The following is an 18,084-nucleotide window of genomic DNA, read 5'->3' as shown; positions in this document are numbered from 1 at the left end:
CCCTGTGTGTCTGCTGCCCCTCTTCATTTTTGTGCCCCAGTGTGCCAGTGCCTGCTGCCCATTTACCTTTTTGTACCCCCGTGTGCCTGTCGCCCTTGTTTCCCTTTACTCTTGACCTTTCGCTCCGCTACTCCCCCGTTTCCTGCCGCTGACTCCCGTGCGGCCCCGCCCCCCCCATGCCCATTGGCTGTCCGGGCCTCCCGCCTCCCAGCTGACCCCTCCTCTCCCCTCCCACTTAATGGCGGACGTGCGCAGCGCCAGAAACCCTGGCCCCCACTAGATCCAGAGGACACGACTAAGATACGACTCCGCGGCCCTCCACGCACTCAACACCGAACGACCACCCGCATGCTACCGAGCCGCCCCGAAGCGCACCCACGGACTCTTCACCTGTCAAGCCTGCAAATTCACCTGCCTCCGAACCTGCCCAACACCCTCCAAACCCCGCAACAACAACAACAACCACCTCAAGTGCATCCTCCTCAACACCCGCTCCGTACACAAGCACGCCATCGAACTGTGAGACCTCCTCGACACAACAGCACCAGACGTTGCCTTCCTCACGGAAACCTGGATGAACGCCTCCTCGGCCCCCGACATCGCCACAGCCATCCCGGACAGCTACAAGATCACCCGGAAGGACCGCGTCAACCAAACCGGAGGAGGAATCACCATCGTCCACAAGAACACCATCGACATCACAACCGCCATCGAAGACATGCTCCCCGCCGCCGAACACCTACACTTCCAGATTCACACCGACCCCAAGACCACCCTCAGAGGTACGCTCATCTACAGACTCCCGGGACCACGCACACAATTCAGCGAAACCATCGCCGACTTCATCAGCCCGCACGCCCTAGCCTCACCAGAGTACATCCTCCTAGGGGACCTGAACTTCCACCTGGAGAAAAACAGCGACAACAACACCACCACCCTGCTCGCCAACCTGGCCAACCTCGGACTCGTTGACACACCAACCCACCTCGCCGGCCACACGCTCGACCCCATCTTCTCAGCCAGCAACCACGTCTCCTTCAACCACTCCACAGAACTACACTGGACCGACCACAGATGTATCCACTTCACCTTCAAAAAGAACACATCCCACCACCGCACACGACAGATCCCCCGCAGATGCTGGAGCAAAATCACCACAGACCAACTGCTCTCATCACTAAGCCAAAACCCGCCAACCAACACCACCGACGCCAACAACGCAGCAAACCTGGCGCCACAAACAAACCACAGAGAACATGACAGCCCTCAAGAACGCCACCCGCGAACACCACCAGCTTATCCGAACCACCAAAAGGACATCATTCAAAGAGCGACAAGACAAAAACACCCGCAACAGCAAGGAACTCTTCAGCATTGTCAAAGAGCTCTCCAACCCCAGCGCCAGCAACAATGACGTCTTACCATCACAAGAACTCTGCAAATCCCTTGCCATGTTCTTCCACCGCAAGATTGCAGATATACACGACAGCTTTGGACCCCAGACTATGCCTGCAGCCACCAAACCAGCGACCCCCACCTCCACCCTCAGCGCCTGGACACCTATCAGCACTGAAGACACCACCAGCGTCATGAACTCCATCCACTCCGGCTCCCCCTCTGACCCTTGCCCCATCATATCTTCAACAAAACCGACACCATCATCGCACCCCATCGCACCCCATCTCCGGAACGTCATAAACAGCTCGTTCACGTCAGCTGCCTTCCCCGAGAGCTGGAAACACGCAGAAATCAACGCCCTTCTGAAGAAACCCACGGCAGACCCCAAAGACCTCAAGAACTTCCGCCCCATCTCTCTTCTTCCCTTCCCGGCCAAAGTCATCGAGGAGACAGTAAACAAACAGCTGACTGCTTTCCTCAAGGCTAACAACCTGCTCGACCTGTCCCAGTCCGGATTTCGAGCCAACCACAGCACCGAGACTGCCCTCATCGCAGCCACCGACGACATCAGGACCATGATGGACAACGGAAAAAAACCACCCTCATCCTCCTGGACCTCTCGGCAGCCTTCGATACCGTCTGCCACCGCACCCTAATAACCCGCCTCTCCAACACCGGGATACAAGGTAAGGCCCTGGACTGGATCACCTCGTTCCTCTACGACACAACCCAGAGAGTGCGCTTCCCTCCCTTCCGATCAGTGGCCACCAAGATCATCTGCGGCGTTCCCCAGGGCTCCTCGCTCAGCCCAACCCTCTTCAACATCTACATGAGCCCCCTCTCCGCCATCGCACGCAAACACAACATCAACATCATCTCCTATGCCGACGACACCCAGCTGATACTCTCCCTGACCAAAGACCCAATGCCCGCCAAAAACCAACCTCCAGGAAGGAATGAAAGACGTCGCAGAATGGATGAGACTCAGCCGCCTGAAGTTGAACTCAGACAACACAGAGGTCCTCATCCTCGGACAATCCCCCTCCGCCTGGGACGACTCATGGTGGCCCACAGCACTGGGCTCCGCCCCAGCACCAGCGGACCATGCACGCAACCTGGGATTCATCCTGAACACATCCCTCACGATGACCAAGCAAGTCAACACCATCTCATTCTCCTGCTTCAACACCCTGCGCATGCTCCGAAAAATCTTCAGATGGATCCCCACCGAAACCAGAAAGACCGTCACCCAGGCCTTCGTCACCAGCCGACTGGACTACGGAAACACCCTATACGCAGGAACCACCGCCAAACTTCAGAATCGACTACAACGCAAAAAAACACCTCCGCACGACTCATCCTCGACATCCCTCGCCACAGCCACATATCCGCCCACCTGAGAAACCTGCACTGGCTCCCCGTCAACAAAAGGATCACATTCAGGCTTCTCACCCACACACAGACAGCATTCCACGACATAGGACCCGAATACCTCAATAACCGCCTCTCGTTCTACACTCCCACTCGCCAACTCCACTCCTCCAGCCTCGCCCTTGCCCCCATCCCACGGATTCGTAGAACCACCACGGGAGGAAGATCATTCTCCTACCTAGCAGCCAAAACATGGAACTCCCTCCCCACACACCTACGAATGACCCAGGACCATCTCACCTTCAGGAAACTCCTCAAGACCTGACTCTTCGAGCAGTAGCAGCAGCAAGACCTGGCCCTCGATCAGTAGAAGCTCCCAACCCCCCCCCCTTCAGCTCCTTGAAACCCGCACGGGTGAGTAGCGTGCGTTAATAAATGCTTTTATTGATTGATTGATTGATTCCTAACTTAACTACTACTAAATGCCTTTTGTGAATACTGAAAGTCGTAAAGTTAGGATTTTTCTCAGTTTAGTAGTAATAAAGTTAGGAATCCTAAATTTACTACTACTAAATGCCTTTTGTGAATACCGAAAGTCGTAAAGTTAGAATTTTGTCTCAGATTACTTTTGTGAATCGGGGCCATGCATTATAAATGATTGACTGCAACACGAAGATCTTGAAAAATGTTGTTCCTTGCTGGGAAGCCTAAGCTTTGGGTTAAAAAATCAGGAGAGCTAAGACCGATAAGAGCAGGTTATGCAGTTCTGAAAATAAATTACTCTATGTCGGAGAAGTCTGGACTTCTAAAAACTACTTTTGATTATGCTAATAGGCTTAGCATTTGGACGGTGCATGCACACAGAGATACATACTATATGGGCACATATTGAGCATGCACATAAATGTGCAGATAAACATACCTACAAAAAACTGTTTTCTGCATTGTAGGATCTTCATTGAAAGTCATAAACCTTGAATAATTCCGTGCTGCCGGCACGGACCTCCGAACACCTTCTTCAATACATATTGAGAGTCCCGGAAAGAAATCTGTATAGTGTTGATCACTGAAAGTTACTTTCCATACATTTACAGTGTAGACTGTCAGAGATGAATTTTCCTGGAGAATGCAGGCAAGAATTGCAGGAGGGTTGTACTGAGAATTTTTTACACTACTTTGTCACAGTAAAACGGCTGCGCCTGGTAGATACAGCAGGAAAGGAAAAGACAGCCTGATAGGCTTCCACTGGTAAGTTCAAAACCTGACATGTACTTTTAAGGACCCTAGAGAGACCCTATCCCACAGTGCACTGCAGTTTGGGGCAGTGGCAGTTTGCCTGTTCTTTTATCCAGTTCCTTTAGTCAGGATCTCAGAACTCCTAAGGTGTTTTTTTCTCCCACCTAATTACTTTGGAAAAATCCTCTCTGCGTTTTTTGATGCTACTTTACTTTACATTTTATCATCTTTCTTGTCAAATAAAACTTTTTTCAAGTTTTCTGAAGATAATTGTTTTCCAAAAAAACCTGCTCTCTTCACAAAGTGCCCTGTCTGTGGCAGAAAGAAAGCTTCCTCTGATGTCCACAAGATTTGTGTGGTGTGTTTATCCCAACAGCACCTCACAAAGGAATGTGACATTTGCAGCAAAATGTTGAAAAGAACACCTAATGATAGCGAAGGTAACCGGCTGTGTGGCTGGATGGAAGACTGGAATGCGGACTAAGAAAGGAAGAAAAGGAAAAGATTGAAGAGTTCTTCCTCACACCACTCTCCTGAAAAACGAAGAAAAACAGGTACAGATTCCCACAAGAAGAGATCTCAGTCTAAAAAGTTTCCCTCTCAACACTGCACTGTCATCATTTGCATCACTGCCATGCGGCGTCGTCATCAAGAGGCATGGTCCCCTTCTACTCGCCTTCAAAGGAATGCTCAACATCGACGGGGTTCCTACATTGTCACCGTTTGAAGTCAGTATCGGCATCAGGACCATCTTTAACACCGAACACAGCCATGGCACCGCCGTCGAATTCTTTATCTGCGTCTGCAACTCACCATCCGATGTCAAGATCTCACCGGTAGGTATCAAAATCACGTCACTCGACGTCGAGATCATATCACTCAGCTTCGGAATCTTGACTTTCAACTTTGATGCTGTAGCTGCATTCCCACTCGGCATCAAAGAGACATATCTTTCCACGAGAGCTACAGCAGGGGTCTCCAAACGTTTTGTTATAGTAATAGCTACTTATGTTAAATAAAAATCGTCTCGAGCTACTAATGCAAACTATCAGTGTTTGGATATTGACTACTTGAGACAAGATTCCATTAGTGACTGTTGCAGAATTGCTAGCAATGATCACCATAGCACATCAAGCAAAGTCACCAGCAGTAATATCCAAAAAGGTTTATCATTTGTAGTTTTATTGTCTCGATATGTCATAGTAGTCATATATGCCATGCCCTTGGCCAATAAGAAAGAAAACCAGTAATAAGACTTGGCAACGCTTTGCATGAATTAACCTTTGAATATCAGTCTTTTTTTTTTATATGTTTCTTTTTATTAAAACAAGGCATCAATAAACACAGCGATACATAGTACTGAAGAGGGTCAATCAGCGTCCACACTCAATACAAAAAATCTTGGTTAGGGAGGGGAGGGGAGGGGGGAGGGGAGCCATACATCGATATTATAAACACTTATACAATCGGGTCATGGGGAAGTCGGAACATCAAGGACTACATTTGCAGGTGGTACACAAATATTCCCTCTGTATTCATTCCAAGGGCCCCAAATATTATTCCACTTCCGAGGACGACCCCTTGCCAGGTAAACGTTTTTTTCACGGAACATACACCAATCCATACTTTCTTTCCATCCCTCTATCGTTGGCGGCCTGTCAGAACCCCACAGTTGTGCTACATTTCGCTTAGCGATCATGGTCCCTAACGTGACCCATTGGGTCTGTGCAGTATTTAAATCAGTGGGCTCCCAGATATTTAGCAGGCATCTCCTAGCCTCCGACAAGAGAGCCACCCCTGTCACTTCATGCATAACATTGTGAGCGGAGCCCCAATAATTCACCATATGTCGACATTCCCAGATGATATGAAGGAACGTCCCCAATAGGCCACATCCCTGCTTACACAGACCCTCCTCCGCTAGACCCATTTTAATCAAACGTGGACCCGTGACATAAACTCTGTAGAGTATCTTAAGCTGGACAAGTCTCAGTCTTGCTGGGATCGCGACCTCCTTTGGTGAGGAGATTGCCGATTGCCAGTCCTCATCATCAATTTCGAGGCCATCTCGGGGCCACCTCTCCCTCGGATCTACCAGAAGATCAACTCTGTGATTAATCAGTTTTTTATAAACAAGAGAAATGGTACTATCGGGCAGATGTCCATCTAGTATACGGTCCTCCAAGGGGGATGCTTCCGGTATCCCCTCCCCCTCGGGGAAGACCGATCGCAGTGCATGTCTGACCTGCGCATAACGAAAATACTCCGTACCACTCAGCTCACATTCTGTTTGTAGGTCAGCAAACGACTTAATCTTTCCCTTCACCCAGAAATCACCTACAGTGGTTATTCCAATCAGTTCCCATTTATCAAAACCCTTCGTGTTGCATAGTTTGCCAAACCAATCCAAACCATAGAGTGGGGCAGCTAAAGTCAAGCGATCCTCCCAACCAAGCGAATTAGTAACATCATGCCATATGCGTACCGCCACCCTAGTCGGCCCCGTCAGGGTTTTCTCAACTGATCTAGTGTACAGTGCTCTGCTATAATTGCCACCCGGAAGTACCCACTTATCCATGGCATAGCCGGGATCAGCATTAGATCCATAGGTACCATGATTTATAGCGGAAATAGCTTGCAGGTACCACATCTAAGGTGTTTTGGAGGGCATAAAGGAAACGCGGCAGGGACATCATTTTAATAAGGGCCGCCCGTCCCAACATCGAAAGTGGAAGTCTCTGCCATCCAACCACATCACTTTTCAGCTGAGCCAATAGAGGAAGAAGGTTTCGCTCATACCGGAACGTAGGATCCATGGAAATATAGACACCAAGATATTTGAACCCTTCCCTTGCAATTTGAATGGGACAGTTCCAAGGCAAAACGGGGGCGTCACCATGCAAGACATACAAATAAGATTTCGTCCAATTTATTTTATATATATATATATTTGGTTCCAAAACCTTTATAGAAAAGGCATGTTAAAGACACACGGCTTGGTGCCTACAACCTTAATTAGGCCGGCAGCGTTATAATCAGTTACGTAAGTGGCACTTAAGGGAAATGTATAGATAGTGCATAAATACACAGCAAGTCGCCTACAACCACTACGGGCCGGCCGCGTCAACAGTAATCTTTGGTCTTGGGGTTTTACTCTTTTCAGTGCAGAACAAACATAAACCGAACTGGATCATTCCACTACCGCACTCCCCACCCACTCGACAATACAGCATAAATTAACTTATGGTGCCGTTATAACGTTGACACTGCAGTAATTGCAGAAGGCACTTCACAGTACTGATAGTAAAGGACATTCAATCATCGTGATGTGCATTCAGGTAGGCCGTCAGATACATCCAATAGTCCTTTGGTCGGGACCTAGGTGGTAACATTTCTTCATAAGTACGTAGTGTGTCCTGGCAATAAGACCTATCCCTCAGCCACTGCTTGACCGTTGGTACATTTTTACTCTCCCAGCACATTGAGATTCTGCGTTTAGCTAACAGCAAGGCCACCGCATAGAACTTACGGGTTGTGGCTTTCACTTTTCCCAGTAACCCCAGGAGACAACAGCGAACAGTACATTCGATAGCAACCCCCACCATTTCAGACAATATAGTTACGACTTCCGTCCAGTAGGTCTGTATCCTCGCGCATTGCCATGCCAAATGGATAAAGTTAGCGTGGTGGTAGTTACATCTTTTGCATCGTGCTTCATCACGTAAACCATATCTATTTAATTGAACCGAGGTGTAATATGCCTGGTGTAGGTACTTAAAATTTATAATCTGCAAATTACCATTAGGTGTAAGTAGTTTAGTCAGTGTGCAAGCAGTCTCCCAGTCTTTTTCTGTGAGGGGGTCCTCCAACACCAGGTTCCAACGTTCCTGAGCTCTGGCAGCACTATAGCCTATCTCTGTCTGAGCCGATGCATAAAGTCGAGACACTAAGTGGTTGGTGTTGGGGGAACGTTAGGACTAGCTGCAATGTATCCAGAGTAGGCGGTTCATCAGGAAAGGTAGGGTAAAGGTGTCTGATCGCCACTTCCAGCCTGTGAAATGTGAATTGAAATAATAGCGTTGGGTTTTGTATATAGGCTAAATCATGTCCCGTGAGGAATACTCCATCCTTATATAAGACTCCCATTGAGATTATACCCACTTGGTTTAGTAGGCACATACCCACCGTTTCAGCCGTCACCGACAATTTGGGATGATGGTGGAGTGGTAAAGCAGGAGCATAGAGTGGCAGTTTGTGTGCTAGTCGACCTAACCTCCTCCATGCTGCATTTGTAGTGTCAATTGTATTAATGTCCCTGATGTGGAGTGGTGGTCTATCATGCGTGATGATAGCGTCCAGTGGGACAGGTTTAGCGTCTCCCTCCTCGACAGCTACGTGAGTCAGATGTGGAATTTTATGGTACCAAAAAGTGGCATATTGTGCCTGGGCACATAAGTAATATAATAAGAAATCTGGTACTCCCCACCCCCCTTTGGAGTGTGGCAACGTTAATACAGCTAGAGTGATGCGTGCTTGCTTACCCGCCCAGATCAGTTTCAATACCATCGCGGTTATACGCTTGAAAACTTCTCTTGGCGGTTGAATGGGGATATTATTGAAGAGGTAAAGGAGTTTGGGAAGTACTACCATCTTTACTATCGCTATGCGGTTAGCCAGCGATAATGGGAGCTGAATCCACCTCTTAATTTTGTCCTCCAGGGTGTCAATTACTCTGCCGTAATTTGTCCTACTGACTATTTCTGGGTCTCTGTGAAACCATATTCCTAGGTAGCGTATGGGATCTGTTTGCCACTCCAGTGGTTATTCTATCGCATGCGGTAGAGTAGTGTCAGTGAGTGGGATTATCGAGGATTTTTCCCAATTTATCTGTAGTCCCGAAAGCCCCCAGAATTTAATGTATGTACGTAAGAGAGGGTCCAGTTTGTTTGCGGAATCGCGAACATACAGTAGCATGTCGTCCGCGTAAAGGGATATATGCAGGGGCCTACTTGGGAATTGGAGCGCCAGATGATGACTCTTCTGCCTAACAATGCAGGCCAAAGGCTCTAGGGCGAGGGCAAATAGTAGGGGGGATAGCGGGCAGCCCTGTCTGGTCCCCCTTCCTGTAGGTCTTGTGTATAATAGTTGGATCCATTGAATGAATATTAGGGGGAAACCCGTCCTGTGAAGTATTGTAATTAGATAGGACCATTCAATGGAATCAAACGCCTTTGCGGCGTCTAGCATAACCGCTACAGCTTTCGCAGTCGGGGTCAGATAGTGTGAGGCCGCAAAGAGTGTCCTAGTATTGTGTGCGGTATTACGAGAGGGTATAAAACCCAACTGGTCTGGGAGGACCAAGTTCGCCATGAGTGGTTGTAACCGCGTGGCGAGAGCCTTTGCGAGAATTTTCGAGTCCACATTCAGCAAAGAGAGCGGGCGATATGAGTTGCATCTGTCAGGATCTTTGTCTGGTTTAAGAAGCGCTACGATCAGTGCTTCCCGCAGCGTGGACGGCACGAGTCGAGGTGCTAGAATATCTATGTACGTTTTGTAGAATTCACAGGTGAAACCGTCAGGGCCGGGAGCCTTGCCATTCGGTAGCGATTGGATCACCTCTGTCACCTCCTCCACAGTGATTGGCAGGGATAAATATTGCCTCTGTGTGTCGGAAAGCCATGCAATGGCGATGTCCTCCAGATATTGGAGCGTTTCATGCTGTGTAGCTACCGGTCGTGATTGATATGAGTCACTATAGTTTTGGACAAAGCATTGCAGAATACTCATTTGATCTGTGTGCATTCTATCGTCATCCCCTCTAATCTGCGTTACAGTGTTGGTTGCACGGCCGGCACAGATTTTAGACGCGAGTATTCGCCCGGGACGTCCACCCTCTCCATACGCTCTGGCTATGTGTCTTTTACTCAGATATTTGATCTTGTCTGCTGCCAATGATTGATGCTCAGTTAACGTGTTTCTGATTTCACTAAGTGTAGAAGGTTGTGACTCTACTTCATACTGATGTTCTAGCATACTAAGTTTGGATTCGCAACGGGTCAGTTGTGTTCCGATGTCTCGCAGTATCCCCGCCGTTGTGCTTCTACAGACACCACGTATTGTGGGTTTAAACGCCTCCCATAATAGGCCTGCGTCGTCGGTGGATTTATCATTCAGTTGAAAGTATTCCCTAATTTCCTTTTCAATTGTATCTGCATAAATTGAATCAGTAAGTGCTACAGCATTGAACCTTCAACTATACTGCGGCGGTGTGTAATTAGGAATTTGTAGGGACAACTTGATGGGGTTGTGGTCTGAAAGAGTTTTGGGCATATGTGTGATTGCCTTGGTCCACAACAGTAGATCATCTGAACCCAACCAGTAGTCTATACGTGACCAGCTGCCATGTGCCGCAGATGTGTGCGTCGCTTCTTTAACTCCTGGATTACGGGCCCTCCAGATGTCTGTGATATGCAAATCTAACAAGATATCGTGTAGTTTGGCTTGGGCCTGTGTGTGGTGTTCCGTCGTGTTGCCTGATCTGTCCAACCTATCATCTAGAGCGATGTTTAGGTCACCACCTCAGAGTAATGTCTGATCATCCTCAGAATGTAGCTGCTGCCAAATCTCATGATAAAAATCAGGTGCATCCGTGTTTGGGCCGTATGTGTTAAACAGCGTCAATGGACGACCTCGTAGTCTACCTTTGAGTATAATGTAGCAGCCATACGTGTCCAGTACCGTTGTGTCAATTCTGAAATTCGTACCTTTCTTTACCAGGATGGAGACCCCTCTAGAGTATGATGAGTATTTTGAGGAGTGAATTGATTATGCCCACCTCCTTCCCACCTGTGTATGCGAGTGCAGAGCTTCGTGTATCTCCTGGAACATAACAATATCAATGCACCACCTATCCAGGCATGCGAATATCGGACGTATCTTTTTGGGGTTGGTATACCCTCTTACATTCCAAGTGAGTAAGTTTAATGTCTGTGCAGCTAACGTAGCCTCAGCAATTGGGCCTTACAGTGTGAATTGTGAACGTTCTTCGTCCGATCTAGATAAGATCTCCGTGTGAAAGATAGTATATACTGTATGCAGGCACCAGCTTGATGCCAGCAGTCATTTATCGGTTGGGTGTAGGCAGTGCATCTCAAGTAGTCAGATCCATGAACTAAAACAGTAACCCCAGTGCCCCCTCCCCCTCCCACAACAGCATTCCAATCCTGCTGATGCCATACCCCAATTAAACATCCCAATTGCATAAACATTTCGTGGGGATCACCCATTGGGGGGTCCGCCTGGACTGCACATCTCCATCCGATCTTTCGGATGTGGACGGACTACGCTATCGAATAGCAACCTCAGTATTACACCGTAGTAGATCTTGGCAGCAAGCATCAGTGCAATGCATAAAGCCCATATATAGCCTATCAGTTGGTAGGGCGTGCAGTTCAGTCTTACGTGTATGACATAACACATCAGCACAATGCACAAGCAATGTTAATCTGAGACGGAGTGACTGCTGCGCTAGGTACAGTGGTGGCGGAGTAAGCCATGGTATAACACAAATAAGTAAAGAATACATTAAACAGAACAAGTAAGGCCTGTTAGAGTTCGCCATACAGATGTGCATAGCGATCCAGGTGCACGTTGCATATTGTTCAAGTTCGCTTCTCCACCTTGTGGCACCCTACCATACCCCTCCATCCAATGCCATGGAGACCTTAGTTCCAGTGCAAAGAGGTCTGATGTGCAAGCACATTTGCATAGGGAGCAGCCGTAGCCGTGTCTTAACCAAGTGGCGGCGCCGGGTCCGCATCGCTCCCTCCGATTCAACGTTAGGGCAGGGATATGTGTCATAGTGTAACCACTGCTGTAGAAATTGTACAGAGAGCCAACAGCACCAGCGTGCTGTATCAGTTGTCAGCTTTGCCCAGAGCGTAGTGGAAGCCAGGGATGGGAGCAAGCGGAGACATACTTGAAGTTTCACGGCGTCATACAGTGCGCCGTGAAACTTGTCTCATAGTTCATCAAGCGCTGCATTCATAATTCCAGCTATACTTTCCCAGTCCCTTTAGTGACCAGTCTGAACCTAGGTCTGCACCCCAGCTAGGTCTGCGAGCATGGGGATTCACTCCCACATAGTATAATACAGTTATGTGCTGATTCTCCGCCTCTTCCAGGCGATGCAGCACTCATGGTGTATCAAGACAGTTTATACCCATTCATGCTTGTAAATTCGTGTGTACCAGTGAAGAGTAGTATTACAGAGTGAGGACTTACTGCCGGTGGGGTGCCCATCACGATTTAGTTCAGTGACCACATCAGCCAGGGCAGGTCTTACCAGGTCGACATGGGACGTCCGCGAGCATCAGCGCCACCGACAGTGTCAAATTCACAGCAGCGTGTTATTCCTCGCCCTGATCTTGTTCCTGTCCTCCTCTGTTCTTCCGGGTGGCCACAATGGTTTTGATGAAGTCGTTCGCCGCCTTGGGTGTGGAGAGCATCGTCGATTTGCCATTCCAGGTCACCTTCAGACGCGCTGGGTATAACATGGCGTATTCTATCTTCAGGTCACGCAGTTTGGCCTTTGCTGCATTAAATTCTCTGCGGGCTTGATGTACCGCCATCGTGTAGTCAGGATAGAACTCCAGTCGGTTGTTTTGCTCTCGTGCCAGCCTCAAAATAGCATCCCGGTCTCGATAGTTCAAGATGCGCGCCACTATTGGTCTTGGTAGTGTTCCTGGTGGGGGGGTGCGGTGCCAGGGTGCGATGAGCTCTCTCCACAATAAACACTGGAGATAATGCTTCCTTGCCAAGGAGCGCCAGGCAGAGTTCCTCCACATACGTTTCCATCTTGCCCGTGTTTGTGGATTCTGGTACACCTGCGATGCGTACATTATTGCGACGCGATCTGGCCTCCAAATCCTCCGCCTTGGATCTTATGACTTTCAGTATCTTTTCAAAACCAGTGCATTTAGACGTGCTCGCGCGCGCTTCATCCTCCACCACCGATATTCTGGTTTCAGCCTCATCCAGCCTTTCACCATGCTTGTCCATCTTCGCTGCCATATTATCTACACGGCAGGTGAGGTGGTCCAGTTTCCCGTTTATGTCCTTGAGACTGGATTGGATAGCCTTCAGAATAGATTCCATCCCTTGCGTCGCGCCACCTTCTGCCTCTGTCTCTGTGTCCGAATGTGATGTAGGTACCCGTGTTGTCCTGCGTTGCTCAAAGTTGAGCTTTGGTTGCTGCCTGTCCGGCTTCCGCATCCTGGTACGGCAGCTCCTGCCGTGACTCAGCAGTCAGGCACAAAACTGTACAGCACTATAATGATAGCAGGACGTTATCTCTAACATGTACCTGTTAGCGGCAATTTGAACGCGACCTGTTATTTTCGGTGGAGATACCGCTATCCAGACGTGTGCACATCAGCCCCCGATATCAATGTCATTCATACAACTGGGTCATCGTCGCTGCGATAGGTCTGCACGTCCAGACAGTGTGCACAGGACGAGATGTGTGCACAGCTGCGCGAAACCGCGCCTCGGCAAAGGAGTTGTCTGGGCCTGAACTGCACCTCCTACACCACCCGACGACCTTACCAAAATGGCCGCTTGGCGCGAAAAGCCGTTATGTCCCGACTGGGCCATATGTCAATTGGGCGGATGGGCTGGATTCAGCAGCTAATAAATTCCTTGTCCCCCTCGAGAGTCACAACCATTCTGCACGGCGTGGAGCTAGCATATTTATGCTGAGAGCGCTGCAATACCGGAGCTCTAGTGATCGGGTGTGCCTTACTGCCATAGTCAGAGCTGTATGAAGTAGTGCGGCGTGTGCAGTGCTGATGGTCAATACGTTTCAGAACTACACCAGGTCATGTTCATGACATCTCCTTGTCCTTGTCCCACATGATGTCAGAAGGGTTGGGGGTACACCAGTGTATAATAGTGGGCACAGATTCCCAAAGGCAGCTTCCGTCTCCGCAGTGTCGCCACGCCGGTTCGCCACCACAACCAACCCGCGTGTAGTGCTAGTTCGGCTTCGCTGTCCGTAGAGCCCCGGGCGGTATTATTTTCAAGCAGATCACCGCGTATGTTACTAGCTATGCGTTAGTGCCGTTTAGATGGACAGGCAGTGCCGCAGGAAAGCGTTCGGTGGTCCGTTAGTCGCACTATCGGAGCGCTGTGGGGGCCGCCATTTTGTCTCTATCGAGCCAGCAGGTGTCCGTGCGCTTTACTCCACATGTAATCTTCTCCTGGCATTACGCAGCCATATACGTGCCTTATCCGCATTGGGTGGTCTATTGTGAGGGCAAGAGACAGTGGTTTGAAGCGTAAACGTCTGAAAACCGAGACTGCAGCAGCATCTCGGGAGCGGGCGCCATCTTACCCCTCTATCACAGATCCAGTCACGGCTCCTTTCGGGGGATATTACAAGATAGCGCACCCGGATTCCGCAGTTTAGGGGCCACCGTCAGCAGCACGACATGTTCCGATTACACCCCATGTCTTTTGTTGATGTGTCAGGCCACTAATGTAGACTCAATGACCGCTGTTCAGTGTCCATCCGGCGGAGCTGGCGCTTCAGTCAGCCATCCCGCAGTTCGCCCTCTAGCGCCTCTCCGATTTCGTCAAATTTATAATCAGCCCCGAATTTCTGCCATACGACACCAACACATCACAGAGAACCATTAGAGACTTCCTCGGAGAGGAAAGATAAAGGAAGATATCGTCAGCGTATAAAGAGATCTGATCCTCAAACTGCGGAGACCAACGAATACCCCTGATCGAGGGCCCCCAGCGGAGCCAAGTCGCTAATGGCTCGAGAGCCAGCAAAAACAGAAGGGGGGAGAGTGGGCCGCCCTGCCTAGTGCCCCGCCCTGCCTAGTGCCCCGCCCAAGACAAAATGGCGCCGAGACAAGACCGTTAACGACTACCTGTGCGAGTGGCTCAGTATACAATAGCGTACCCAGCTAATGAACTCCGGACCAAAACCAAACTTAGCCAAAACTTAGCTTGCTGCTAGAGCCCATACCTTTGTTTCCTGGAAGTATTACGGAGGCTCCTGGACTTTGTTGACTCGCCGTTGGTCCCTGCTGTTGGTGTTGAACTTGGGACAGATCCACAAAGACACCGGGTTGACGCGGGATTGGGGGACTGCGAGGACCAGCATTCCCCGCTTCTATCAGCTGGTGCCTCTTCCCCTAATCAGCCCACCTCCCCGCCCTACTTAACCAGGCCCCTCCGACACAGCGCGGTACGAGCGCGGGACGTGCCCGGGCGAGCCCGCTACGCCCGTCCAAGCCCGATCAAGGCTGGGCTGGGCCACCGCCCTTGGATTTACCCGCCGGGATTAAAAGACAGCAAGAGGTACTGATTTTGATTCTGGAAATAGAATACGGCCTCTCGGGGGGGACAGTGTTAGATCAATGACAGTGTTAATACTCTTCAGCTAATACGTGTGTTATCATTGTCGGGACATTTGATAATGATTTCTAAACCTGGTAATGGTAGGAAAACACAGCTGGGGGGAGTGTTAGAGGTACGTTGGACACGTTTTTAACTAAGGCAGTCTCGAATTTGGATCATGAAATTTCTGTTGCTGAGAGCCGCTTGTCATTTGAGTTGCAACAAAATAAGCGTTCTTCCCTGGGCTCAATATTATTGATACCCTCCACCCCCAAACATAGCACACAGAGTAAAGAGAATATTTCTATTACAGACACTAGTATCACCTTGCTACTCCAGGACAATTCACAATGTAAATGTAGTAAGTGTAGTGTATTTTGTAAAGCGCACAGCTGCCCCAACGGGGTGTCCCGGCGCTGTATAACGCTGTGGAACCCTTCCTGGCTCTCCCTGTAAGATGCCCCTCCTGGGCACCCCAAGGTGAAGCCAGGCATCCCAGTGTTGTAGGGGCCGTAGTGGAGATTAGGCAGGCTATTGCCCAGAGTTGCAGCGTGGGACCCATGATTAGAGTAGGCGTTGAGGTGAGAATTATCGAGTCCGTGGACATTGAGCCCAAGACCCTGCCGCGTGGGGACTTGAACCCTGGTCCCGGGCCCGATCTCTGCTTCAGAGTCTGCCGATCTAACCAGTGAGCCACACTTCTCCACAATCATTATCTCAAGTGTCAACTAGGAGGGTTCACCATAATGTTGTAAACCTGGACCCCTCCCTAGATTTCTCACTAGAGGAGCCCTCTTTGCTACAGTTGCCTAACCCCACTCCTTTGAACAAAAAGAGTAAAGCTCCACAAAAAGTATCACGGCAAGGAGCACTACTGAAGAGGAAGAGAGGGGGAAATTTACATCGGGGTAGGCGAACTAAAGTACCCAGAATAGGTATAAGTCCCTCCACTGATCAACCCACGCCAGAACAACAGAAAGATTTGCCCCCACTAGAGTCAAATTTCCGGGGAATAAAGAATTTGCCCAGAACCCAACCCGCTGAAACTGCCCCAAAAAATTGCACAGCTGAGGATATAGAACTTCTACTTAGATCCTTACTTCTCCCGGTATTAGAGAGGGTAAAAAGACTCGGTGATCAATTGAATACCCTAGTGGTAGAAACTACTTTAAATACAAAACTTTTAAAAGGTTTAGCAGCCCATAAACAGAATAATACGAGTAGGGGGCAGAAACTGACAAATAATTCTGTGACAAGGGATACCTCATCCTGTCCTAAAAAGTCTAGTAGGATGACTGAGAAAATAGTAACAGGGGTTAGGAGATGGGGGTAGAGGGTCAGTTAGCCATATATCTAATACTCAACCATCGGCCAACCCACAACCAGCTACCAAAGACGCAAACATAGATAAGGCCAAGCCCCTAGATAAGGCCACTAAAAGAATAGGATGCCACATTGACTTGCCACCAGAGGCGGCCCCATATGTTATAGTGCTCACGGGGGTCCCAGAACTTACACAAGGGAAGAGGGAAGGCTATATAGAGTTAAAAAACATAGCAATACATTGGCTCAGACAAAACAGGCCACTGCCCCCCAACATAGACGGAGAAATAACGCATGTGAGAAGACTAGCTTGGGTAGGATCGAGACCCAAAGACATTAATGGGGATGTAATTATCATTAATTTTAGAGATCGAAGGGTGGTAACGCATATTGCTGATTGGTATCAGGAGCCTGGAGGTAGTGGCATAGCGTCCCAAACTCTGAGCTACTTCTATCCTGAGGCGTTGTTTACTTCCTGTGGCCCGCGTGGTTTCCCTACTAATTTTAAAATCCCGTCTATGCCCCTTATCCCATGAATAGGAATCAACAGAGACCCACCTACCCGGCTTTTAGGCATGTAGAAAGGCCCACCATTTATCGGGGTGATAGTACACAGCAAGGCTCTTATACACCATACTGGCCAATTCCCCTAGCAAACCGTTATGATGTTTTTTCTGGCCTGCACGATTTAGAGTGACACCTGAGAACTACTGCGGTGGAGAATTCGTTAAGATCTATTACTCCGCCGCCAACAGTGTTAAATCATCCGAGGAGGAACGTATCTCTGGTGATGGCAGGGGATTTGAAGGACCTAAACGCCCTCATTGGGAAGGAGGTAGCAGTTGATGAACATCTACACAGCCCAATTTTAGCGAACGATGTACCCATGGTTTCCCATCCCGTTTCAGAACCCCAGACTCCGTTTACATTAAAGGGAGATCGAGAAAACCTTGTTTCAGTGAATACATCCCCCAAATGGAGGGATTCTACTTATAGCCTCCTTTCTTGGAACGTTGCTGGTCTGGCAAGTAAAGTGTCCCAGCAACACTGGCTAGATGTTGTTACTGAACACAGCGTTATTTGCTTACAGGAAACATGGTCCATGGAGGAACAACACATAATCAGGTACCAAACTTTTCATACCTCAGCGGTGGCTAGTGCACAGGGCCGTAACAAAGGGGGCCTGTGCATATATGTTTCCACCACCGGGGGCATTAAAGTGCACAAGTTTCTGTCCACTGAGTTCTACCAGATACTGAGGATAAAATGGGGCCATTTGAATAATATGATCCTAGTAAATTTTTATAATAACGTGCCACCCGACATGATGGAGACTATAATCAA

General features: G+C 49.0%; 1 protein-coding gene across 3 annotated transcripts in view; it reads left to right on the top strand.

Annotated features, from left to right (window-relative positions):
* The window catches only part of ARHGEF6 (Rac/Cdc42 guanine nucleotide exchange factor 6), a 1,071,863-nt gene that overhangs the window by 409,220 nt on the left and 644,559 nt on the right, over positions 1-18,084 (top strand). The window lies entirely within an intron of this gene.

The sequence above is a fragment of the Lissotriton helveticus genome, chromosome 4_1 (genome assembly GCF_964261635.1).
Source record: "Lissotriton helveticus chromosome 4_1, aLisHel1.1, whole genome shotgun sequence".
In the NCBI taxonomy this organism is placed as follows: domain Eukaryota; kingdom Metazoa; phylum Chordata; class Amphibia; order Caudata; family Salamandridae; genus Lissotriton; species Lissotriton helveticus.
Note: the sequence above shows the minus strand (reverse complement) of the source record. Positions and strands in the feature narration are given on the sequence as shown.